Source organism: Lissotriton vulgaris, chromosome 5, assembly GCF_964263255.1.
Source record: "Lissotriton vulgaris chromosome 5, aLisVul1.2, whole genome shotgun sequence".
In the NCBI taxonomy this organism is placed as follows: Eukaryota; Metazoa; Chordata; class Amphibia; order Caudata; family Salamandridae; genus Lissotriton; species Lissotriton vulgaris.
In genome coordinates, this window is record NC_141693.1 from 708004348 (window position 1) to 708030458 (window position 26111).

Genomic DNA, 26111 nt, shown 5'->3' on the forward strand with positions numbered 1-26111 from the left:
CAGGGAGTCATAGTAGAGGCAGGATAAGAATTTAGATACAGTCTACAAGAAGAGCAAAGACAATTTTGAAAAAAGTCAAATGAGGAACGCTAGGAAAAATAGGTACTAGTCTAAAATGAAAACTTACTGGGGCCAGCAGAGGAGCCCTCGCCTGCCCGATCCTGGCCCTGTTGAACAGCATCCGCCGCCTGCTGCTCCTGTGTCCTCCTCTCGCCCCTGGGGGGAGCTGACGTACAACATGAAAGAAAGAACAGAAAACATGGATGATTGTTGCTTGTCAATGTCAACCAAATCAAACATTTCAAAAGAACAATAACAAAATATTTCTGCGAAATTATATTGATTAGGGTTAGTTTTCATTTATTTGCGGACCTGTGACTTCGAAAGTCACGTAACTCACTAAACAAAGTACTGAAACGTTCACCTAGGACTGGCAGGCAGCAGTCCGCAGGCAAGACGCAAAGTGACAGACAAACACCATTGTGATTTCAGTCATATCAGTGACAACACTAACAGTTGCCTGCTACATTACCAGTCATTTAAATAGTCAAACTATCAATCCACCGCCACTATTTTTCTTATTGTCAGGGGTACAAAGGAAGGGGCAGATTTAAGCCCCTTGCGGCTCTTTTGCGCCGTTCTTGCGTGACTTTTGTGACGCAGCAGCTAAACAAAAAAGGGCGCCATGGTGCGGCGTATAATATTATAACAACCTGACGCATTTGGGAGATGCATCCCGTTATAAAGCCCTGCGCCATCAGGGGGCGTTCCGGCGCAAGGGAGGGCATTCCTGCGCTGGAACACATCCTAATAGTGGCTGAGGGAAATCTACAAAATTTCAATCAGTCACCTTTAGGACAATGATGCGTCACACAAACCCTGCACCTGCTTGAAGCAGACGTACGGCTTGACCCAGCATTGGGGAGATAGGGTACCCCAGAGCATTGCTGGAGCTGCGCCATCGTTGCGACGCAACTCCAGCAGTAAAGCTTCGGTGACGTTTTGGGCCCATGGTGCGCCGCATTGCAAATACGGCGCACCATGTTTGGTGGTGGTAGCGGGCCGCACAATTAATGGCGCATCCCTGCTACTTTGCAGGGATGCGACGGTAATTGCAATTCTGCCCCTTAGGGGCATACTTACTTACGCGTTCTGGCGCATCTCCAGAGATGCGCCAGATCAAATGCGTCACGCAAAACTACCCTTGCGACACGGCAGATGCGCCTCATTTACAATGCGGCGCACCCTGGCGCAAGGGTAGGCACTTGCGTGACGCATCTCGTCACGTAAGAGCGGCGCATCGCTGGAGTCACGTCGCCAACGCAATGCAACTCCAGTAATGCTCAGGGCCACCCAATACTTAACATGCTGTGTCAGTCCTTTCGCCTGCTTCGAGCAGACATAAGGAATTGAATTGACGTAGCAGCGTCGCAGAAGTGCCTGCGTTAAATCTTGTAGATTTCACGCAGGCAATTTTGCGAGGCGCACAGCCGCCGGACCGCCCACCCTGCGTACTAGGAACGCACCCATTGTGGTGCAGGCCCATGGCTTTATAACGTGACGCATCTCCCTAGATGCGTCATGTCGTAAATGACTCGCAGGGATGCGGCACGTTTACGCCGCTGTTGCGTCACGCAAGGCAACGTAAACGTGGCGCAAGGGGCTTGTAAATGTAATCTGCCCCCTAGTGTCTAGCATTACGCAGTTCTGTAAAGTACACTCATACATAATAGTTACTCAGGCCAATGAGACCACGAAATAGAAAACAAATAAGCATAGTAGCAACGCCACTGAGAAGGAGAGCAGTGCACCTGAAATGCACAGAAGATTTTGAAATATAATTTAACTACAATGTAATCGTCATCAGCGGCATTATTGGCTTGCTCCATGTAAAAAACAAATATTTGCAATACAACAACACAGAGCAGGAGAAAACATCATAGTAGTGAGTGATTAAATGGCTACTACTACTCACCAAGCCCGGGGATCTCCAAGCCGAGCTGGTCCAGCAGGTCGCGCTCGCGGTCCAGGAGGTCCGTCCAGCGATGGGTGACCTGGCTGTAGGTGCGCTGGACCCCGTAGAGGTGGGATATGGCCCAGCACACCTTCTCCCACCGCTTCTGGCGCTCCCGCATGTTGTAGCCGCCGGCCGCGATCCTGCCGCCTCCCGCGAGGGTCCTGGGCAGGCGGCGCTGGACGAAGTAGACCAGCGCGCCCACTTCCTCCGGGCTGAATATCTCCCGTCGCGTCACCTGCTCCCCCCTCAATCTCCCGCATGCTGTCCTGGCACTGGGTCCAGCACTACTCCCCGCCGCCGCTGCGGCCCTCAAGTGCCTGGGCAGCTTCACGGCGCCTGGCTTGACCATGGTCTGGGCAGGTAAGGTAGGAAGAAGTAGAAAATTAAGAAAGAATAGGATAGGGAAGAAGAAAAGAAAAGAGTTTAAAAAAGTAGTTTAAAAGTAAAGAAAAATAGCAGAAAAGACAAAAATATACAGCTAGGAAAAGAGAGGGATAGATAAGAAGCAAAATCGTTAAAAAAAACTGAAAACAAGCAAAGGATGGCAAAGATACCAAGAGGATTAAACACCATGCCCAGACACAGGAAATGAATGAAAAACAAGATGGCCGGCGCCCGTTCACGAGCGTGAAAGTAAGTTCGCGCGAGATTTTCCTCGCGATCTCGTGCGAACCTCTAGATTTCCCGCGCGATCTCGTGCGAACCTCTACTCGCAATGCGCTTACTGCGCGAGATTATACATAGCGGGCGGAAACGGAAATACGTCACGCAAACAAAATGGCCGCGCCCGTACTCGACCTTGGGGTAAATTTGCGTGTTGCGCTGCAAGCGGCTCGCGAATACTGCAAAAAAACTCGCGAAACAACAAGCCGCAAAAAAATAAAATGCTCATTCGCACGAATTGGCGGCTTCCGCGGTCGGTTTCGCACGACGCCGCGCCCCGCGAATAGCGCGAAAAAACCGAAAAACGATTTCAGCAAAAGCAAAAGCAATGAGCAGGTGCAAAAGGTCAACCTCATGATTTGTAACGATTCTCTGTAGTGCTTCCTGAGGGGGCCCTCCAGAATTCGGTTGCCTGCTTGCAACTATTGTGTGACCCTGCTCTAACCTTAACTGTATGCCACAAAGGTCCTGATTTACAGCTAAAGGAGCAGACAAGCAGGTGCCAGGCTGGAACTTGAAATTCTTTCAGTGACACATTAACTAGCCCCTAATTCATTATTGTCAGTTGGGGCAGGGCAGGTGTTGTTAATAAACTAACCCCAAATTAATTCATGTCAGTTCAAGCAGGGCAGGTGGGCTTGCTTTTCCCCCCCCATCTTCTACAGCGATGATGAACCAGAGGGTGGCATTGATGTAACAGAGGGTGGCATGGGTCAAAGAGAGGGTGCCAGTGGTGAAACAGAGGGTGCTGGGAGGCTGTGATGATGAACCAGACGTAGAAACAACATAGTCGCGACCGTTGCGAGCCGACAAGTAATTTCGCAATTGCGAACTAGTACCAAATCCTCGCGAACTGGTAGAAACACTTGCGAACACAAAAAAAAAAAACATCCGCAAATTCGCGAGAATTCGCGGATTTTGCGGATTGCCAATTCGCAAATCCGCAAAATTCGCGAACGCGAGATTCGCAAAATTCGCCCATGCTTAATCCCAATTGGATCTTGTGAGTTTAGTATTTTTATCCAAAATATCTCTCTTTGCAACAAAGTTTTTGTGAGATTTTTTCCAGGTGTGGGGATGACCACTTCAAGAATCTGGAATTTGATCTGGGCTATTGTATGTCTGTTATTGTCCCAATGTACTGCTAGACTACTGATGGTATTTTTGTTCCGGATGGTGCTCTTGTGCTCGGATATACGTGTCTTTATTTTTCTTTCTGTTTTGCCCACATACAACAGTCCGCAGGGGCACTTGATGGCATATATGACATTCATGGTGTTGCAATCCGCATTGATCTTAGTGGAAATAGTTTCACCTGTGTGTGGATGTTTCACTGTATTGGTCACCATCACATTGTTACAGTGAACACAATTTTGACATTTTCTCATACCTTTGTAAATGATTGGTTTTATCATGGACATGCGGACACAACCCAACCACCAGGAAAAGCAAAAGGAAAATCAGGAGAGGCAAAGGAGGTGGTAAAACCAAATCTGAGGAGTACTCGACAGACCTAGTGATTAACATTTCCAATCATGAACTTACATCTCAACAGACCAAGGTTCTCAACAAAGGTTTGAATTTCGTACCAACTTACCAAACAAACTCATTAGAGATGGAAATCGATTTTTTCAAATTCATGAGAAACTTACGTCTGAAATACTTTTTTTCTAATCTTCCAGATCAATCAACAGACTTAAATCCAGTAGAATATCTTGAATTCAGACCAAAATCCACTTTTCAGGCACCAACATCTCACAAAATATTGGATGCATTTGAAAATGTAGTATTGAAAGACCTTAAAAAGATTAACACAAAGAAAAAATGTCACTGGAACCTTTCAAAATATGAGAAACTGATCTTGCAAGAATTAGCGGAAAACCCCGAAATACGTATCCAACAAGCAGACAAAGGCGGCGCCATCGTCGTCATGAATAGGACATTTTATGACTCTAAAGTAATTGAACACATATCTGATACAAGCACCTATCCCAAATTGGATCAGGATCCCATCAAGGAACTTAAAGTGACATTAGACAAGATATTAGACCAAGCTGAAAATATGAAATGGATAAATTCCAAAACTCGTCAATTTCTCACAGTGTCATTTCCTAAGCAGCCAGGAATATACATGCTGCCAAAAGTCCACAAAAATCTTTCCAACCCGCCCTTCCGTCCAATTGTCACCGGGTGTGGCACCATCTTTGAGCCCCTGGGTCAGTATATTGATCAATTTTTGCAACCCTTTGTTCAGTCGTGGTATTCCTATACCAAAGACACAACACATTTCATGCAAAAGCTTATGAAGGTTTGTAGTGAAATCAGGGATGCTTATGTGTACTTTAGATGTCAAAGCCCTATACACCTCTATCCCGCATGCTGCAGGAATAGAGGCAGTGGAATGGGCTTTGCTGAAACAAGAGAATCTACCTGTCAACAAAATATTTTTGTTGGAACTTCTGCATTTCAGTCTACGACACAGTTATTTCAAGTGGAATGACGATTTTTATTTACAGAACAAGGGTACCTCAATGGGTTTTTCTGGAGCCCCAGCATATGCCAATACCTATATGGCTAGGTTGGAAGACACGTTCTTGGTGACAGACAAAGACTGGCCAGATAACACAATTCTATACTGTCGTTATATTGACGACATCTTTCTCATATGGCAGAATTCCAAAACAATGTTGGAACAAAAGATATCCCAGCTAAACTTGTACGATGAGAATATCCAATTCACCCATCATATTGATGATAAGGTCATTCCATTTTTGGATGTATTAGTGAAGTTGGAGAATGATACACTTGATACTGAAGTATACCATAAGGCCACTGACAAAAACACTGCTCTCCAGTATAACAGTTTTCACTCCAGGAATCTTATTGACAATTTGCCATTCTCATTAATGTTACGAGCCAAAAGAATTTGCTCACAGGAAGAAACCCTACAAACTAACCTCAAAACTATCATCACCAAGTATGTGTCAAAAAAGTATCCCATGACTGTGTTGGAAACAGCCAAAGACAAGACTGATAAGTTATCCAGGGAAACCTTGCTGAATAAAAAAATGAAACCGCACTGTCAACGTCAGGTATTTGTTTCCAAATACTCTACCAGTTCCTATGAAATAAAGAAGAGCATCACCCAACACTGGGATTTGTTGAGTCATGAAACTGACTTCAGAGAATTGTTTGTAAATAAACCTATTTTTGCCTACAGAAGATCTCGAAATATAAAAGAATTACTCAAACCCAAGTCCATGATAAAACCAATCATTTACAAAGGTATGAGAAAATGTCAAAATTGTGTTCACTGTAACAATGTGATGGTGACCGATACAGTGAAACATCCACACACAGGTGAAACTATTTCCACTAAGATCAATGTGGATTGCAACACCATGAATGTCATATATGCCATCAAGTGCCCCTGCGGACTGTTGTATGTGGGCAAAACAGAAAGAAAAATAAAGACACTTATATCCGAGCACAAGAGCACCATCCGGAACAAAAATACCAACAGTACTCTAGCAGTACATTGGGACAATAACAGACATACAATAGCCCAGATCAAATTCCAGATTCTTGAAGTGGTCATCCCCACACCTGGAAAAAATCTCACAAAAACTTTGTTGCAAAGAGAGATATTTTGGATAAAAAGACTAAACTCACAAGATCCCAATGGGATCAATGACCGAGTGGATTTTACTTGTTATCTGTGATTCCTGCACTATCTGTGTACGCAGTAGGACTGTTTTGATGATTCAGGCTGTTATTACTATGACGACATACATTTCATTTGTCTGTTACCAGTTGTATTTGTAATTATTGTTTCGTTAGTTTTCATACATATGAGGCAGGGTTCCCCAATCATTTTTGACCATGTACCAACTATTTGGCACTTCACTCTTATGCTCCACCATTCTGGCATGGCGTCTTATCTTGATCATTTTTCTTCACATCTTTGCGGAACAGTTCGTTTTTTGTTTTCGTCACCCCTTCACGTCACAAAACAATGCCGTCGCACCGAGTTTAGCGCACGAATTGAATCGGCAGGACTGTCGGACGTTTGTGACTGGGAGTTCAACATGAGAGTGGTATCTTCGTTATTGTTACTCGTGACTTAAGGTAATTGTCATTTTAAACAGGTTTTGTAGTTTAAATGCAGGATACTAGTTCGTTAGAACAACGCTGTTGTTGTTTTTGCAGAAACGTCGCACTGAACCCGGTATCTGTGAATATTGGGTGTAAATCACCGTATCTTTTAAAGACTAAACAGGTTGGTTTAAGTGTTAGAAATCTTGAACACTCACGTAGACTGACCAATTCGTACTCCTAGACATTGTTGTAGATCATATGTTTATCCCCGTCTGGTTATTACTTTCTTGATCATTTTAGATCATTTTTGCTCATACTTTGAAGGAAGAGATTGTTTCAGCATTCCAGACCCTATTTCATTATACTCGGACCGAACGGATTGCATTATTTTGCCGCCGTTTCAGTTCACATGTGAGTGCATTTTACCGGCTCATGTCACCGACTTTTCATTTCTTACACATGACGTTCATTTGACAATAGTCAATGTTCTTCTTCTTTTTTACATTTTCTACAGCACATCGTCCCGTCAGGCCCTCCATACCAGGACTTTTCACTGTGGTCTTCCCCACACGTTTTTGAGCCATTCCATCACAATAGTCAAAAGTGAATGTACCAGCCAAAACAATTTTCTTTGATTTGTTTATGAATTAAATGGGAACACCGTTATTTTTCTTACCAGTTTAGTAATGTTATCTGTGGTGAACTATGAACTATGCAGTTGAAGATTCTTTCATTAGAGTGAAAGCAATTTATATTTGTGTCGTTTCAGGTATCGCCCCTGACGAAGGGCCATCAGGCCCGAAATGCATTGGGCAGGGCAAACTTGTGAGATGAAACATATAGATTGATGTGATGTAAACATCAAACCTTTTTTTCATGATGATGAATTCATTGTATTTACATGAAATCAAACGAATACCGTGCAGCATAATGTTTTGATGCTAGTAAAAACGTATATTGATGGCAAACATTTCTTTGAGTCCTTATGTAATTTTGTACATTGATATTTAGTCACATTTATATTTGAATATTATGCACCATCCATCTTGGATTTGCAACAGTGCGCGGGAGGGCAAGCGGTTTCGCTTGATCTATCATTTAATTTGGGTGTACCTCACCAGTATCCACAGGCTCCGTTTGCGCCATTCATGTCAGCAACGCCGTCCTGGCACTTTCCGTCTCCGAGGATGTCGATGCCGTATGGTCATTCCCCGGCTCCATCCCGTGAATCTTCTCAGATTCGATCGCCGCTGGTTACTACATTGGATCCTCCTTCAACGCCGCTCCCGGAACCATCGACGCCACGTGTGGCACCCCCGCAGCCAAAGATGCGCTCGAGGAGAGAAGCGCAAAGATTATTGGAGGAGGATCTGTACCAGGCCGAAGAGAGAGAGGAAGGAAAAGTGTATGACACAGAAGATGTGTTTGAGGACTTGTGTGAGGCAAGTGGACTTGACACTTCCCCAGAGTGGGACTTTTCTTCTCAAAAGTCTTCCCCCTCGAAGGAGGTTTCTCCTTATCATACTGTAATTAGGAAGGCTGCAGAGCTGTTGGATTTGCAGCTTCCTATGGCGGAGTAAAAGCTTAATCTTCTCACAGAAGTTCTTTAATGATGCACTGACTGAGCCAATCCTCTGTGTGGCGCAACCCTCCTTCAGCTCCTGCGCTTTCAAGGTCAGTTTCAAGAAGATATAGACCTGCTCCTGGAGATCCAGTGTTCCTTTCATCTCACCAATCTCCTGAGAGTTTGGTGGTGCAGGCTTCTCGTTTGAAGCAATCTACAGCGGCTTTTCCGCAGGCTCCGGCTGACAGGATACCAAGAAGTTGGAACAGTCTGCGAAGAAGGTCTTTTCTTCAAGTAGTATGGCACTGAAATCTACCAACGCCACTTGTCTCTTGGGCGGGTATATTCATGCCTTAATGGACTCTGCTAAACAGCTTCTTCCTAAGTTGTCTGAGAAGGACAGGGGGAATCTGAGTGTGGTGTTGGCGGGCTCGCCAAGTCATTCAGTCTGGTTTGGATAGGGTGGATTCTGTTGCCAGGGTATTGGGTTCAACCATTGCTTGGTTAAGATCTTCTGGGTTCTCTCATGATGTGCAGATTGCTATTCTTGATTTGCCCTGCGATGGGTCCAGACTTTTTGGTGAGAAGGCGGACTCTGGCCTGCAAAGATTTAAGGACAGTAAGGCTACCGCAAGGTCTTTGGGTCTGCAGACTCAGACAGGAAGTTATGGGTATAAACGATACTGTGGTTTTGGGAAGTCTTCCTTTCGAGGGTCCAGACAGCCACAACAACAGCAACAGCAAAAAAAACCTTGTACAAGAGCTACAGGGGTAAAGGCAGTGGTCGCCTTCGTGGAACTGGGAGTCAACCCTCTTCCTCCTCCTCCTCTACCTCCCCAACCCCTCCTGGTAATGCAGGAATACAGCCCTAGATCCGCCATTCTGGATCATGTAGGTCCCTTGGGCGGCCGGCTTACCCATTTTCTACAAGATTGGAAATTGATCATTTACTTCTCCTTCAGAAGGAGGTTCTTGTCCTGTTACAAAAAGTTGCGATAGAGGTCGTTCCAGAGCAGGAAAGGGGTCAGGGATGCTACTCCCAGTATTTCCTGATTCCCAAGAAGGATGTCAGGTTACGTCGTATTCTGGACCTCAGAATTTTTAATCTGTTTCTCAAGCTGGAAAGATTCAAAATGCTAACTCTAGCGCAGGTTCTTCAGGCGATGCAACAATAGGACTAGATGGTGTCCATCGACTTACAGGATGCATATTTTCACATCCCAATCCTGAAGTCGCACAGGAAGTATCTCCGGTTTACGGTTGAGTCGCAACTTTACCAGTTTGTGGTCCTTCCGTTTGGTCTTACTACTGCATCTCGAGTCTTCACCAAGGTGATGGTGGCTGCCTAACTCAGGAGGTTGGGGATCCCGGTTTTCCCCTACCTGAAGGACTGGCTTCTGAAGGCAGAGTCTCCAGAGATGGTATGTACGTAGGTAACCACCCAGCTATTGTTCAAATTGAGTTTTTTGATAAATGTACCCGTCTCACCTGGTGCCCTCACAGAGCTATTCCACCTCCACCAAGGATTCTCGACATTCAGGAAATGATTCCTCTGTTTTACAATGGAGCGGTTGTTCCAGTTCTTAAGGTCCTTCGTCTGCTGGGGCTGTTCGCTTCCTGCATCCTGTTGGTCAACCATGCACGCTGGCACATGAGGCGCTCCAGTGGTGTCTCCGCAGGCAGTGGTATCAGCACAATGGGGATCTCAGGGAGTGAGTCAGGATCTCCAGAGAAGCTGCAGCGGATTTGTCTTGGTGGAGCGTGGAGGGCAATCTGTCTCAAAGAAAGCCCTTTCATCTTCCTCCATCAGTGGCCACAGTGATAGCGGATTCCTCTACCCTAGGGTGGGGTGCTCATCTGGGGGATCTGGAGATCTCTGGTCTTTGGTCTCCACAGGAAAGGTTGTTTCACATCAACTTTCTGGAACTGCAGGTGATACGTTTGGCGCTCAAGGCCTTTCTCCCTTCCCTCCGTGGTCAGTCTGTTTAAGTCCTGAGGGACAACACTTCCGCGATGTGGTTATGTCAACAAGCAGGGAGGAGTAGGGTTATACGGTCTCTGCAGAGAGGCTTTGCTGCTCTGGTCCTGAGCTCAGGACCATTGGATTTGCTTGATGGCAAATCATCTGGTGGGGTGCTGAATGTGCATGCGGATAGTCCCAGTCGGCAGTTCTCTGCCGACCACGAGTGGAGGCTTCATACAGAGGTAGTTCGGCACATCTTCCAGATGTGGGAAACTCCTCGGGTGGACCTGTTTGCCACTCTCGAACGTGCACTGTCCGTCATTCTGCAGTCTCCAGTTTCTGAGGCAGGGAGCGTTGAGGGACGTGTTTGTTGAGTTGGAGCTCACAACTCTTCTATGCATTTCCGCCCATACCTTTGATTCCTTGGGTTCTGAGGAAGATTCGACAAGACCGGGCCCAAGTTATATTGATTGCCCCAGATTGGTCAAGAAGGGTGTGATACACAGACCTTTTTCACCTCTCGTCGTATCCTCCGCTCCATCTCCCTCTCAGGGTAGACCTCCTCTCGCAGACAGAGGGGCGGGTTCTACACCCCCACTGTAGGAGAGTATGATCTGCTTCCTATGGTTACCCCCACTTTTTGCTGTGTTTCACTGGTTTATCGACTTTAGTCTGGCTGGGGCCCTGCTAATCAGAACCCCTGCCTAGCTGTTCTCTCTCTGATTTGCTCACAGGTACTTTAGGTACACTCCAAATTGGTAACTGGGTTACCCTTATGAGTCCCTAGTATATGGTACCTTAGGTACCAAGAGCATAGGTACCCCAGAGGCCGACCAGGGGCTGAAGCATGTATTATGCCACCCCTGGGAAGCCTTCGAAAATGGCACCACAGGTCTGCACTTGCAGCCTGGGTAAGGTGGTGTAAGCACCCCTTACTTAGATATAGTATATCTATATCTACCTTTTAAAACAGACACATATGAACCTATCAGTCACTCCTATGGAAGGCCTTGACAATCCTGAAGGCAGAGTGCTATGTTTTGTGTGGGAGGGTGTTCTAGCGTAAGGTGAGCCCCTCTGCAGCTTTCGGAATCAATTCCTTACGGCTGTTCTGTGATCTAGCCATACCATATGCTCTTGAGTGCATTATGCTAACTTTGGTTTGGCTTTATCAAAACATGGTGTGTTTGGTGTCAAACACTTTGGAATACTACCCATTGCCAGTCCTGGCAGCGGGGGTAGCATTCCACCCTTCTAGAGGGAGAAGACATGTACACACTGGTACACCCGGTTAAAGTTTAAACGAGCCTCAGCATCAAAAAGGGATGCTGCTGCCACAGACACGAGTCGGACCTCCTGCTGATGGGGACCACTCCGGCAGGGGAGGCCTGGACAATAGGTTTCCTGTCCAGGGAGGTGCCAGCACCTCCCCAAACAGGTTTTAGTGTATTGGGGCAGGGTGGGTTGCATTCAGTGAATTCTTTCCAGACAGTGCCTGGGGCACACAAGGTGTCCCTGTGCATACCCCAGTTTAAACCGTCTGCAGGGGCGCGCTGCCCTGCTCTGGTGTGAAACTGGACAAAGGGGAAGGGGTGTAACCACCCCCTCCCCTGGCACTCCCATAGGTGGGGGCCATAGGTTAGTCCATCCCTAAGCTTACTATAAGAATAGGAACCCAGTCACTAGGACTTTAGATCACTCTGGACGAAACTCTGATACATATATCTTGGACCTTCGCCATTCCGTATCTCCCTAGTGGTCAAGGAGTGACCACCCTGTTCAAACAGGTACCAAAAGCATCTTTGCTGGTCTGCATTTTTTAGGCTCCCGCCGGATCCCAAAGAATCTGCGACACAGGACACGGACTTGGAGACATCTCTGAAACTGACACGAGCTCCCAGCAAAGCTGAGACCTGTAGCTGACACGAGAGACATGGGACCAGAACTCCTGGACATCCTGCATCTTTGCAACTGCACCTAATTCCCGAAGTCTCCTGATTTTGTGCATTGGGGCATTTGAAGCCCCTGTCCCAAGCACCTTTTCCACCAAAGCTCAGTGGCCTACACTCCACGAGTGTTCCGTGGGCCCGCTTTCTGCATTTCAGCTCGAGGCTCCTTCGCGATCTCTAGTCCATTGGCTAGTGGGTCCCCACAAAGGGCAATCTTTTACGTACTGAGTTTTCCTGGCTGCTCCAGACGTACTCTGACTCCCCTACAAAGGAGGAGTCCCTCAGACCTTGCTGGTCTGCAACAAAGCCAAGCTTGTCATCTAGCGTGGGTTGCTGTTGCCATGGCTTGTTGGGTGCAATTCGGATTCCAGAGCTGCAGCACTCGACATCCTTCGTGGGGCAGCTCGAATCCAGCTTCTGGTCATCGTCGATGCCTCCTGGACCTCGTGGCTGAAGAGTCAAGCTTCACCTCTTTCACCTGAAATCACCCGAAATCGGCTGGCATCTTCTGGTTGCCTTCCTGGTCACTGGCAAGTGACCCAGACTCTGTCCCCTCTGCTTTCAGGTTCTTCAGATCTCCGATCCACCCGGACACTTTTCCTCTGGTCGCCTGCAGCACTTCTTTGCAGCTCTCCATAGGAATCGACGACGAAACCCGACACGAAAAGACACCTATGTACCCGGCTTCCCTGGGTGAGGTAACACAAGTACTCCGGTGCTCCCGTGGGTCTTGACTCTCGAAGTGTCTAAGTCTAAAGGGGCTCCATCGTACTTAATCTCTAAAATTGTAACTTGTTCATTCTCCATAGAAAGTCAATGGTGATCCGCGTCTGTGTTTAAACACTGCACGCGTTCCCCGTTGGCCTCCTGCGTTCCTACCTTGGGTGGTACCTGGTTGCCCCAGTGGTTCTACAGGCCCTAGGACGGACTTCTATCCCTCACATGGTTCTTATACCACTATTTTATGTATTAAATCTTTTATTGAGCAAAAAAAATAAGCGTATTGCACCTCTCAACATCGTCCGTGCCGGCTCCGATAGGAGGCAGCCTAATTCCGAGGCACCATTGGCGCCCAATGTGTCCCCATCGGGGTCTACTTCCTTTAACACAGCAAGCCGCCTACAACCCATCAGGGCCGGCCGCGTCAAAAGAGGTGCTATAGAGGTGCAAGCTTAGCCAACAATAATGCAAGAGTGAACAGGAATCCCCAACTCAGGACTTAAAACAACCCCTGGGTTCCCTTCCCTCCCTCTCCCTCCCCTCTCCTTGTCCATTAGTTCAGTATAGGCAGTAGGTCAGTGCTGACTCTCTACAAGTCAGGCGGCGTTGCACGTGTTGGGGCTCTGCGCTTGTGTGTGCGTGTCTTGGGCTCCGGGAGTGGGGTTTCTGCGAGGCGTAACAGACGCAGATAGCGGGGACAGCTCACCTCTCTAAATTCCCCGGCCAACAGGGTAAGGAAGGGCCGCCAAAGCGCTGCAAAATCCGCCCCCCTCCCCGCTGAGGCTAGTGACAGTTTCTCCATCCCCAGTATTGCCCAGAGACGATGCAACCAACCCAACTGTTGCGGGGCGTGGACGGCCCTCCAGTGGGCTACAATGTTCTGAACTGCCGCCCCCAGGGCCAGTGCGATCAGTTTCCCCCTCCAAGATTTCAGGGGATACATGAGGGCGTTTGGGAGGCCCAGTATGATGTAGGCTGGGAATCGTGGTAGCTGCGTGTCCAGGTGGGAGTCTACGAGATCCAGGATAGGGGTCCAGTATGAACGGAGCTTGTCGCAGCCCCACAACAAGTGTTCTAGTGTCCCTAGTTCCCCGCAACCCCTCCAACATCTGTCGCTAACCCGGGCATCCCATTGGTGTAGTCTCTCGGGTGTGTGATACCAGTATGTGGCGACTTTGGTTAGTGTCTCAGTGAGACCCGTGTGGTGTGCTGAATGTCTGGCCCTGTGGTAAACCCCCTCCCATTCTTTCATTGTGAGCTGTCGCCCCAGGTCTCTCTCCCACCTAGCCCGCCCTGCATTGTATGTGTGAACGTTAGTGAGGAGTAGTTGTTGGTAGAGGTCTGAGATCAGTTTTTTATCTGAGGTGCGGGTCAGCAACCACTTCTCATAAGGCGTGAGGTGTCGTTGGGCTCCCGGCTGGATTGAGGGGTGAAGCACCCAGTGTCGCACTTGCAGGTATTGTAGGCGATCTGTCTCAGCAATGCCATAGTCTGTTTTAACTTTGTGGAACGGGAGGACACCCTTGAGGTCAAACATGTGACCCGCATCTCTGCAGGGAGTTGCTCTCCATGCTGCGTATGCTTTAGTGTCCAAGCCAGGCGTAAAGTCCGGGTTGTCGAAAATCGGGGTCATCGGCGAGGGGAAGGAAGTCAACCCCTTTGCCACGGCCACCCTGTCCCACACCTCTAGGACTGTGCTCGTGATTTTAGAGGCGTAGAGGTTGGGGGGTCTATGCCGGCGCGGCAAGAATGGTACTCCTTGCAGTGTGCGTCCGGCCACCGCCTGGTCCTGGAAGAGCCAGTGTTTGCCCGACTCTAATTGATGCCATTCTACCAGCGTGCGCAACTGTGCCGCCTGGAAGTATAGTGTGAGGTCGGGTATACCAACCCCCCGTGAGCAGGAGGCAGGGTGGGGACAGCATGTTTAAACCGCGGTCGTCGGCCGTTCCATATGAACCGCGACAACTCTGCTTGGGTTTGCTGGAGCCACCCGTTCGGCGGTCTCAAGGGGAGCGTCTGGAACAAATATAGAATCTGGGGCAACAGCGTCATTTTGACTGCTGCGATCCGACCCAGCCAGGATAATGTAAGAGGCTTCCAGCGCCATAGCTGCTCTCGGAGTTTCTTCGTGAGCGCCTCGTAATTGGCCCGTGCTGTACCCTGCACCGTCGGGGTCAGGAGGACGCCCAGATAGGAGATGGAGGCATCTGACCACTGCATCCGGAACTCCGCTTTGACCTCCTCCAGTGTGTCAGGCCGCAGCGAGACGTTCAGGGCCTCCGATTTCGCCTCGTTAATTTTAAAGCCCGACGCCAGTGCGAAGGCATGGAGTTCCGTGAAGAGTGCACGTAGTGACTGCATCGGATTGGTGAGGGATAGTAGGACATCGTCCGCATACAGACTAATTTTGTGCGTGTCTGCTCCGAATGGAATGCCAGAGATGAGTTGGTGGTGTCGAACTCTCTGCGCCATCGGCTCCATGTAGAGCGCGAATAGGAGTGGAGAGAGCGGGCAACCCTGGCGGGTGCCCCTGCCGATGTCAAATCTCGGGGAGGTGTGGCCATTAACTCGCACTGCTGCGTTGAGTTGGCGGTAACAATTGAAGATGCGGTGGCGGAGGGTTTCCCCAAACCCGAAGTGTCGCAGCACCTGGTCCAGGTAGGGCCAGTGCACCCTGTCAAATGCTTTCTCAGCATCGATAGTGAGAAGCATGCAGCCCGGCCGTGTACGCGACCCGGCCTCAATGAGGTGGAGAACTCGCCGGGTGTTGTCACTGATCTGCCTTTGGGGGATGAAGCCCGACTGGTCAGGTTCTATCAGTTGCTGCATGTACGGTGCTAGGCCTCCTGCGAGGATGCCGGTGTAAAGCTTCAGATCTATGTTTAGCAGAGAAATAGGCCTGTAGGAGCCACATTTGGTTGGATCGCGGCCTGGTTTGGGAATCACGGAGATGAACGCCTCGAGCAGGTCGGGGGGGATGGCACCGGGCTGATCAAAGGTATTAAACAGGTCACGCAGGATCAGGGCAACCTGTGGGCAAAAGGTCTTATAGAAGGCCGCTGTGTAGCCATCCGGTCCCGGGGATTTCCCCACCTTGAGGCGGGATATTGCCGAAATGACCTCCTCCAGGCCAATCTAGGAAGTCTGCCTGTGCCTGATTTAGGGTGGGGAGTGCTGCGCCTCGCAAATAGTCTACTCCGGCGTTTGGGTCCAGGCGGTCCGCATCATAGAGGGCGGCGTAGAAGTTACCGAAGACCGCTGCTATGGCCGCGTCCTCCGTGATCTGGGTGCCACGAGCAGATTGGAGGGAGCGTACCTGCTGCCTCTGAGTCTGCGCCCGAAGTCTACTCGCCAATAGCTTCCCACATCGGTCACCCCCGGTGTAGTATGCGTGCTTGAGGCACATGGCGGCGTATTCCGCCACATCCTGGTCCAGGGCAGCCAGCATCTTCCTTTCGGTGCACAATTGGCGCCACGCCCGCGTGGCCCCAGTGCGCTGGTGCATCTGCTCCAGTTCAGCCACTCGTTGAGTGAGTTCGGCCCTTTTCAGCGACCTTTCCCTATTGTTAGCGGCGGCGATTGAGATGATTTCACCGCGGAGGACCGCCTTGAGGGCCGCCCACTGCGTGGCTTTAGTTGTGTCCCCGTTTGCGTATGTGTCAAGAATTGAGTGATCGCAGTTTTAAGCCTGTCTTGAGTGTCTGGTAGCTGCAGAAGTCCGTCCCGAAGCCACCAGTGTCGTTGGGGTGCCGGTGTGGGCGCCATTTGGAAGGTTGCCACCACTGGCGAGTGGTCCGACAGCGAGGCCGGGAGTATCTCCACGTCCATGGCTTGTGCCACCAGCTGGCAGGAACACAAAAAATAATCCAGTCTCGCGTAGGTCTTGCGTGCCGCTGAGTAGTATGTGTAGGCAGTCGTTTGCGGATGAGCGTGTCTCCATAGGTCAGTGAGGCCCAGGTCTGCAAGATGCGTGTGCCCTGATGTCGAGAGTGCCCCCACCTGTCCGAGTCTCTGACCCGAGCGATCTGCTGTGTTGTGAAACACTAGGTTCAGATCTCCACCAATTAGTAAGTGTGGGTGTGTAGTAGTAGTGGCTGACTCTAGTGCTGTGTGTAAGAACTTTTCCTGTCCTTCGTTCGGCGCGTAGACAGAGCCCACTAGTAGTGTTTGGCCCGCAACCTGAAAACTGTGGAGGAGGAGCCGCCCCTTGATCTCAGCCTCTTTCTGTATGACCCTCCCCTCAAAGGACCTGGCTACTAAAATGGCTACCCGGGCCACCTTTTTCTGGGAGGAGGAGAAAAACTGCCAAGGGAAGGAGCGCGATTTAAGTCTGTGCTGGTCTTTAGAGACAAGGTGCGTCTCTTGGAAGAGGCAGATGTCAGCTTTCGAATGTTCCAAAAAGGACAGTATCGCTTTTCGCTTGATTGGGTTGTTGAGGCCCCGCACATTGAGTGAGAGTATAGTCAAGTGACGTGTCATGGCGGGAGCAATAAAGAAGGTGCTGGGCCTCGCCACCGGGCTGTGGGCATGAGCCATAGGACAATGTCTTGCTCGGCGCGGGTGTTGCTGCCGACCCCATCTACTAGGTTAAAACCCCTTGGACAAGGAAAGCCCTCCCACCCCGCCCCCCCCCCCCTTCTCAACCCCACCCAACCCCAACAGGTGCAACTCCCCCCTCCCGGCCCTCCCCTCATCCCTTCAACCAAACCATGAAAAAAGTTCGATCAAACACAGTCCCAGGTCCAGGTAGTAGTCCGCTGGACCCGTGTTAAGGTGTATCCTTGGTAAGCGGGCAGTGGCAACGGTGTTGGTGGACAGAGTTTGTCCCCGTCTGCCGCCATGGGCAGATCGTTAGGGATTCAGCAGGGAAAGTGTGCGGAGTCAGAAGCCTCCGCTCCCGCCGCCGGTGCAAGCAGTCTCGGCCTCATCGATTCCGCCTAGGGCCGTGCTCTCTCAGATTGGGGTCAGCCACTGTCCGGTTTCACCAAGCCCTGCGCTACGGTTTCCACCGCCGCCCGTTGACCCTCTTCTATCTCCGTCGCTGCGGGGCGCCTTGGTCCCTGGCGACGTCGTTGCTGCTTCCACCGCCCGGCAGTGTCCTCGCCGGTAGTGCCCCCACCTGCGGGGCCCTCGTCCACCATCTGCTCCTCGATACCCAGAATGCTGCAGGCCTCCCTGAGGGAACGCAATTGGTGGAGGTTGTTGCCGAGCCTGAACACCAGTCTGAAGGGGTGCCCCCAGCTGTAGGAGATGTTGCGCTTACGTAGTTCCACCGTGACCGGCCGGAAGGTGCATCGTTTCTCCAAAGTGAGGGCCGCGAGTACCTGATATAAAGTTGGGGAATGTGTGCCAAAAGTAACTGGTGCCATATGACGCGCCTTGTTCAGGACCTCCTCCTTAGTTCTAAAGTCCTGCACATACACCAGAATGTCTGCTGGATGGGCCGCGTTAGCTCTAGGTGGGCCCGTCCGATGTGCTCTGTCCAGACCCAGGGGGGAATCTGCCGGCCGGCCTAGAATGTGGTTGAACAGTTCCCGGGTGAATTGAAAGAGATCTTCCGTGTTCGGGGATTGCTTCACTCCCCGGATTCTAATGTTGTGCCGCCTGGAGCGGTTCTCCAAGTCCTCAGCATGAGTTTGGAGGTCCATTTGCTGATCATGTATGCGTACCAGTTCTTGCCGCAGTGCCTCGAGCTCCGCATCCCGCGTGTCGCATTTCGTCTCCAAATCCGCAACTCTCTCCCCAATGGCGTCGGTGTCGCGGCGTACCTCCTTTATTTCCTCCTGAAGTTCCTTCTTCAGAGCGTGTATGTCCTCCCGCAGACCCGTAAAAAGGGACTCCAGGAAGGAGCGCGTGACAGGGCCTTCTGGGTCCGCCTTTCCCAAGGACGGGGAGTCCGAGGGTTTCTTCTCGGAGCCCACCCGGTGGCTGGTCGTCGCGACGTCCGTCCGCTTCCCCATGGTGCCAGGGGTGAAGAGCTCTGTGATGGTGCGATCTTTCCGGGTCCTCCCATTGGACATGACCCTGTGAGGCCCTCCCCGTAGTGCTGATTGGCCGCCACTAGCGTCGGTGGCCCGTGGGACCCAAAGCCTCAAGCGCGCCAAAGCCCTTCAGTGTCAGGCACGTGGGCAGCTCGGGGATCGGGGAGCCGTTCGAGGGCAACAGGAGCTAGACCGGGTCAAGGTATCTAATGGCGGGCCAGGGCCGAGGAAATCGGGCAGACACGGGGTTGGGAGCAGGAGAGGTGCTGGGTGCAGGGGTCCCCCCCGGTTCACGGCACCAACGCGTGTTCCTAGGTCGGCCTCCTGCCACGTGTTAGTGTCCTCTGTGCAGGTCGGGCCTCGGCTGCTTGTCTCCCGGTGTACGGTGTAGGCGAGGGTCTGGTGCTGTGCCTGTCCTCAGGGGAGTAGTGCGGTGGCAGCAGGCGATGGAGAGGGGGAGCGCAGGCCAACCGAAGGCGCCTTCCCAGGCGCGGTGCTAGGCCCCTCAAAATGGCGGGCCGTCGCGTTGCTCAGCCCTCGCTGGGCGGAGGGGAAAAGCGGGCTCTCTGCAGGGAGTGGGGGCTCAATGCCGCTGCCTCACCCCCCCGTTCACCTCCGCTTCGCCGGGGTCCTTCCCGCCGGGGTCCGCTCGTCCACCCCCTGCTCCTCACCTCCGGCCGCTGGAAGGGCCCCCCAGGCGTTGTCGTCGTCGTCCCCGGTGCACCTCGGCGGCCCCGGCAGGTGTCAGGGCGGGGGCGGCTCCGATGCCCGGTGGGACAGCAGGTCCGCAGAAGCCTCCGCCAAGGGGTTGCGGGAAGCCTCGTGCACCGCCGCGCGGGCCGGACCTGTCGCCACCACTGCCGTCCGCTCAGAGTGTCACCAAGGCGGCCTTCGGGCTCCGCCCACCACGGCCTCGCTCTCGCCGCTCTGCACATGCCAGGCCCCAACGGCCGCAGTATCTTCGACCAGTCCCGGCAAAAACTAGGCGCTCTCAGCCGCCAGAGCCCACCGCATGCGTCCCCGCTACATCAACCCCGGTGTCAGGCACTCCATGCGACCCCTCGGGCCGGGATCGGTGCCATATTAGTGCTAAATTCGGCGACCGGCGGCGGGAGCTCGGCAGAGCACGTCCGCTCACACCGCCATCTTAGCCACGCCCCTATACCACTATTTTAGTATATGGTTTGTGAGGCCCCTAGGGCAAAACGTATATTGTGCAACTTATCGTATGCTAATTAATTTCCTTGTATTGTACTTTTACCTCTAGCCTCTTAAATAGACCAGAGGGGTTGTGATTAGAATAAATACATATATATTTGATATATATCTTGTGTGGTGTACTTTCATTTGATCATTCAAGAGATTAAAGACTGGTAAAATAACTTGCTTAACTCGCCTCTAAGTCTTAGCCTGAAGGCTGCTCTCCACAGCTACCACTAGGATAGCTTTCTATAAGGTTGACTTTACAACCTACCATCAATAAGGGTCGTTTGGACTGGTGCAAGGTGCCCACTAGAATAGTGGACATCATATGCCAGGCCAACTTCTCACACTCACCTCCAGAGCTTGCACCTTTATGCCTGGAGATTGAATGGGGCAACCTGAATTCTTTTTCTCCACCGCCTGACGTGGTGAACGTTATTTTATCGGCCATGCAACACTCCACCTAGTCTATCTACTCCTACAGGGGGTCAAAATGTGTTACATGGTGTGGAGAGAAGTCTATTGATCCCTCGAAAGCACATCTTTCTGATGTTCTTTGTTTTTCACTTCATTTGGCCCAGAAGGGTTGTGCTGTGACCACTGTTAAAGGATACCTGTCTGCATTTCTTTGTTTGCCCGATCAGACGTCTCTTTTTAAGTCTCCTATAGTCTTAAGGTTTATTATATATATACATATGTATATGTATATATACAAATACAAAATGGCCGCCTGAGGAGGAGCTGCACTGGGAAGCTCCTGGTTTTGGGATCACCTTCGGGTGTAAATCCCTGATAAACCACCCAGCCCGCCCACCCTCCGTCCAACTACAACAACCGGAACATGGAAACAGGCGACAGATGACTGCAAATTAGAAATTGGAACGATCCTTACTGCGTTTCTCCTGTCTGGTCACTGTCTGGTCACTGAGCAGCTCGGCGTGCGGCGAGTTTCCTGTGATCGGTGGACCACCCGAGTGAAGTGCTGAGGAGCGGCTCTGGGACTAGGCGCCGGACCACAGATGCATCGGTGAAGCTGGTTGCGGTGTGCCGGTAAGCGGGATCGGAGGAAAGAGATCAGTGCTTTTGGGGCCGCGTCGGAGGACATGGAGCGGGGCTCATGACTGGAGCGGCTGTGCGGGAGTAATCAGGGGAGCGACGCGAGGAAGAGTGATTGCGCCAACCAGAGCGGCGGGAGGAACCCTGGCCATGCTACCGGGAATCCGGCCCCGGTGAGTGATATAATCTGCTCCCCGGTGAGGAGCATGGACACAAAGGAAGGACAAGCGACGGCGAGCGGAGAGAAGAGTGAGTCACGATAGAGGCTCTGGATCTCCCAGTCGGCATTTCCAGCAGAAGGGAGGGCAGGACAGAAAAGGTCTCCCCATCTCACTTATTTACACATGGCTACCGGGGAATCCCTCACATAACAGAAGCTGGGAGACAGATACGGCATGCCTGACCCTAAGATGGCGGCTAGTGCAGACAAATAAGGACGTGGAAAGTGAGAAAGGACTCCCTGCTAACATAAAACAAACAACGTCAGCCATCTTAGAAGGGTGGTTTTTACACCAAGCATAGAGCTGATCAAATGTCAGCTGGAGAATTAATTAATTGATTAATTAATTAATTAATAAGAACTCTGAAAGTACTACGAGAGCTAAATGTGGAATAATTAGGAAAAAGAGAAGCCTTTCCCAGCACTCAACAATAAAATAACATCAGCAGGGAGGCTACCTGGAATAAAACTGAAAAAGAAACACCATAACAAATGCAGAACGGAGCAAAAATGAGCGAAAGATACCCAGAAACTACTGGCTTGAGTGCCCAGAGTATAAAATACCCCAATAACTTAACTAAAAATGCAGCTAAGAAGTTTAAACACGACTACCTGAGAAAAAACCCGAACATAATATTCGCAGACCTATACTTTAATGCAACTACTGGTACGAAAATGAATGACCTCATATTCTATACATCCAAAACAGCTAAATGGCGCAATGCCTTCGCTAGGATGCTTACCATAAAAACTACGAAAAATATTCCTCACGGATTAAAAATGTCAACCGCACCATCACAAAGATGCAGAGCCGAACTTAACATCACGATATATAAATCCGGAACAGTGCTGATACAAGCAGCAAACCGTGATCTAGAGAGATTTGCCAAGACTTTCCCATCGTTAAAAGACGCATTGGACGACCCGAGTAATCAAACTCTCCTAACCCCACCAGTAGACACCCCAGACAACCATGAGGCCACAATCAGAGGCGCAATTAGAACCAGGAGCCATCATACGCCGGCATCAACTCTAGCGACTACCCGGGTAGAGTTAACTGGTCCAGTAAGACCTCTACCAGAGAACACGACTAGAAGAACTGAGAGGCCTACCTCTCAAACAAACAATGAACATAATCAGCACCTTAGAAAAGAATCGCCCCTATTCCCGAACCATGAGACCTCTCAAACAGATCATTCACTGGCAGTGGGGGTAGCGCCACCTAACAACCAGGAGTGGGATGAGACTGAGGATGGTGAGACAATGAGGATAGCGCCACCCAACAACCAGGAATTGGTTGAGACAGAAGACATCAGCCTTCCCACATCCCAAACCCTCGTCAGAACCATACCAACTTCGTACACACCCACACCAACAAACAAACTCACAACAACACAGGACCTATCTAACTCCAGCAACCTCCTCACACCTCACGCTAATACAACACCAGCGGCGCACAGACCCTCAACCTCTAACACGATCCTACCAATTCAGAACATATCCAGCATCAGCGACGCACCGAATGGAGACGGAATAGACAATCAAAAAGAGAAGATAAAGAAAATGGCAGCGCAACGAAGATTCGTGCCAAAAATGAGAAGAATTGAGCGGATGTACAGATCGGCCGCCCCAAAGAAACCCCACCAGAACAAGAAGGACTTTATTAAGCTTCAGAAACTTGTGAGCAAGCTAACACAAGCCACTATGAATACCGTACAGGCGATAGAAAAAATCGAAGAGAGGACGGAGAACATTCACGCCAAAGTCACGGATATCCAAAATCTCGTACAGTCCTCACACAGAAAGAGCATCAAGGCGAACATGCGTTTAATACAGAGAGACAACCGACCAGACAGGACGAAATCACTATCTAAAGAGGAAACGTTGGCCTTAATCCGAACATATGACCTATCGGACCACAAGGAGGAAGAGAGAATCCAAACAGTCCCGCTAGACGTTAACAGAACAGTGAAGAAAAACGAGAGAACTTCCAACCCCCACAATTTACAGCACATACAGCTAACACCAAACGAAGCGGAAAATGTGATCGCCAGTAAAAAAGAAAAACACCTATCCTGTCTATTACTCAACTGCCGGTCAGCTACCAAACATGCATCGGACATAGCGGACCTCATCCTCAACAAGGACATCGACCTGGCAATCCTTACAGAAACTTGGCTTACGGAATCCTCATCCCCAACCATGGATCTATTGATACCACCGCAATTCAACGTTCTCAGACTGGATAGACACGGAAAGCTAGGGGGAGGGATAGCATGCATTCATCGATCTGACATAGAGGTTAAACAAATTCAGGCCGACCCGCTGGAATCATGTGAGTATCTTGGTCTTAACATAAGATCATCCAACACTCAATGGTGCAACCTGCATACTTTCTATCACCCACCAGGAGATAACACAAAATTTATAGCAGAGTTAATGGAGATCATAACAGCCAACTCGAATGACGCTGCCAATAACATATTCCTAGGCGACTTCAACCTGCATTGGGAGAACTGCAATGACAAACTGGTCAACATGCTTAAAGGTTTCCTCACTGAACTAAACCTCAATCAAGCGTGCACACTGCCCACACATTCGAAAGGAGGGACGTTAGACTGGATAATCTCAAGAAACAAAGCTGCGACAATCCACTCCATAACTCCATGTGACTGGTCGGATCATCACGCCATAACTTTCATGATACCCGCAACGAGAAAAGGTAGAACCAGGCAACCTATCAAGACCAAAAAATGGACTCGAGACACAAAAGAAACAAATATGGAACTACTGGTCAAGAGCTGTGAAAGAGACTTAAAGCCACCCAACGATATGGAAACAGTTAACGAACTGACGGAACACTACATAACAACTGTCGAAAATATCGTTAATAACACCATGCCACTAAAATTGAAACGAATCTCAGAAAAGACTAAAAACCCATGGTTTAACGAAAGACTAAATGAAGATAGACGCAAATTGAGAATGGCCGAAAGAAAATGGAGGCAACACCCATCAACTCCTGAACTGGAAGCCCTCAGAAAAACAAGGAAACAATATAATAAAAAGATCATCAACTCAAAAAAGGAATTTATAAGAGAAGAACTGGATAATGCCAAAAACAGGCCACGAAAACTATTTGAAATCCTAAAGGAGCAATCAAACAAACTAGCCAAAACAGTGCAAGAACATTCAAAAACATCTCTAAGCTGTGATGATTTCTCCACATTTTTCATGGAAAAGGCCAAAGCACTCGAAACAGAGCTTAAAGACTCGGCATTAAACCTTCCCAACGAACCTAGGGCTACTAACGATGCCAACTCTACAACAGATTGCACTAAGGCAAAAAACAAGGCAAGCTGGGAAACATTTGAACTATACGACCAACACATGATTGCCAAGGCACTCTCAGGAATCAAACCTAACAACCACCACCAAGACCCTCTACCGGCAAAATGCGTAAAAGAAATCAATCACATCTTGATTCCAATATGGACCGAAATAGTAAATGCGTCACTGTCACAAGGGATCCTTCCAGACTGCCTAAAAACAGGTCAAGTCGTTCCCATAATCAAAAAACCCACAGCAGATACATCAGATCCAAATAACTTTCGCCCAGTGACCAACATCCCTTTACTGGCCAAGTTGACTGAGAAATGTGTGCAGAACCAATTGTGCCAACACATCAACAAATTCTCCCTGTTAGATGAATGCCAATCAGGATTCAGAGCAGGGCACAGCACTGAAACAGCGATTCTCCACATTACTGATGACGCATTACAGGCCCTTGACCAAAATCAAGCATGCTTACTGATCCTCCTGGACTTGTCATCAGCATTTGATACGGTAAATCATGAAGCATTACTGGCCAGGCTACGGGACAGGATGGGAATATCAGGAACAGTGCTGAAATGGTTCGAGTCCTTTTTACAGAATAGAACACAGCGCTTCCTGGTTAACCAATCAATCTCCCCTCCGTGCCCTACCACAATTGGAGTCCCTCAAGGATCGACATTATCCCCAGATCTGTTTAACCTATACGTCGAGCCACTCACAGAAATTCTACAAAAATCTCAAATATCCTATCACATGTATGCAGACGACACGCAAATATACGTAAAGATCGGATCCATAAAAGAATTGGAATTAATAAATGAGACACTAAAAATGACACTTTAATGGTTAATGGCAAACCACCTGAAGCTGAATGCACATAAAACAGAGTTCCTATTAATCTCTCCACCAAAGAGGAATACAGAAATAATGGAATGGATGAAAGTCGTGACTGCGCTAAACTGCACCCCTACCCTTGTCAACTCAGCCAAATCACTAGGAATCATCTTAGATGAGAATCTAGACATGAAAGCCCACATTAACTCAATGGCGAAAAGTGCCCGATTTCACTTGAACTACCTAAGAAAATTGAAACCTTTCATCACAGAGTCAGACCTCAAATTGGCAATCCAATCCTTAGTTGTCTCAAGGATTGAATATGGATGCACCACCTTGGCTGGATTACCAAAAATGTCCACAGGACCACTAAAAGCCTGCCTTAACGCTGCAGCAAGACTTATCACCGGAACTAGGAAATATGACCATATATCCCCACACCTAAAAGCATTAAACTGGCTACCTTATGAAGCAAGAATACAAATGAAGTTAGCATGTATCACACAT